This window comes from Galeopterus variegatus, unplaced genomic scaffold (genome assembly GCF_000696425.1).
Source record: "Galeopterus variegatus unplaced genomic scaffold, G_variegatus-3.0.2 Scaffold14735, whole genome shotgun sequence".
In the NCBI taxonomy this organism is placed as follows: Eukaryota; Metazoa; Chordata; class Mammalia; order Dermoptera; family Cynocephalidae; genus Galeopterus; species Galeopterus variegatus.
Genome location: NW_007740846.1, coordinates 1,859 through 3,487, shown reverse-complemented (window position 1 = coordinate 3,487; position 1,629 = coordinate 1,859).

Here is a 1,629-nt window from a genome sequence, read left to right as displayed (position 1 = left end):
AAACAAAGTCGTGCAATTTAAAAGTGAAGCAGTACATATGGCCAGTAAGTATCAGAGATGCTCGACCTCCCCAATAGTGAGACACACAAATATACACATTATTCAGATGTTCTTTTCCCCCAATCAGTCTGGCCCCTTTGTATGTCTGGTGACCACCAGCACTGGTGAGAATGTGGGAAGCAGAGTCCCAGCAGATCCCCTGGGAGACGTGTTCCTGTATATTCCTCTCTCAGGAAACCGTGTGGCAGCACCCACCAAAGTTCTAACTGGGTGTCCCTTAACCCACAGTGCTAATCCTAGGAATTTAACCCCCAGAAATACTTGCATAATTTCTCAAAATTTGTTTTCAAGAAATGTGTTTCTTGGTTTCAATAAATCAAGAAATCTATTTCAAATGCGTTCATCACAGCATTGGTTGAAATAGCAAGGAATTGTAAACCTCAACAACATCCACATAGAGAGAAAAAAATGAACAAATTCTTGTCCACGTGTGCCAGGGAATACTGTGTGCCTGCTGAGGTAGGTGGGGTAGATGTGCATGTGCCACACAGAAAGACACCAAGGAACCTGTCACATGAAAAAACAGGTTGACTATCAGTCTGTATTGAGGATCTTATTTTAAAAAACCACATATAGGTGTAAACATGCATACCCACAAATATGTAAATAAATGTGTGTGCGAGAGAGTGAGACAGACAGACTGACAGAAACAGAAAGAGTCGAATGACAGAGACAGAGCCTGACCCATGTGACCAAACCGTTAATGATGATCACCTCTGGTGAGTGGGACTTTCAAAATTGTATTTTCTCCGTTAAGTGAGGAGATAAATTCCTGCACTTGTACAACCTACCCAGATTGAATTACAATGAAACAAAATCTGAACAGACCAATAATCAGCAAAGAGATTCAACCAGTAATAAAATGTCTCCCATAAAAAAAAGCCTGATGGCTTCACTGTTGAATTCTACCAAACATTTAAAGAAGAGCTAATACCAATTCTTCTCAAACTATTCCAACAAATTGAACAGGAGAGAATTCTTCAAAACTCATTCTACAAGGCCAGCATCACCCTGATACCAAAACCAGACAAGAACACAACAAAAAAGAAAAATACAGGCAAAGATCCCTGGTGAACACAGATGCAAATATCCTCAACAAAATACTACCAAGCCAAGTTCCACAGAACATTAGAAACAGCACTCACCATGAACAAGTGGAATTCATCCCAGGGATGCAAGGATGGCTAAACATATGCAAATCAATAAACACGATACATCACTTTAACAGAATGAAGGACAAAAACTATATGATCATTTCAATAGATTCAAAAGCATTTGGCAAAATTCAACTTCCCTTTGTCATAAAAACTCTCAACAAATTAGGTATAGAAGGAATGAATGTACCTCAATACAATATAGGCTATATATGACAAACCCATGGATACCATCTGATGAAAAGGGGAAAAGTTGAAAGCTTTCCTCTGAAATCTGAAACAAGGATGCCGACTTCACCACTTCTATTCAACATTTCATTCTTATTTTTTCCTCTACTGACTGTTTATTTTCAAACAGCCTGTCTTCAAGCTCACTGATTTTTCTTGTTTCTACTCTGCTGTTGATACCATGTCG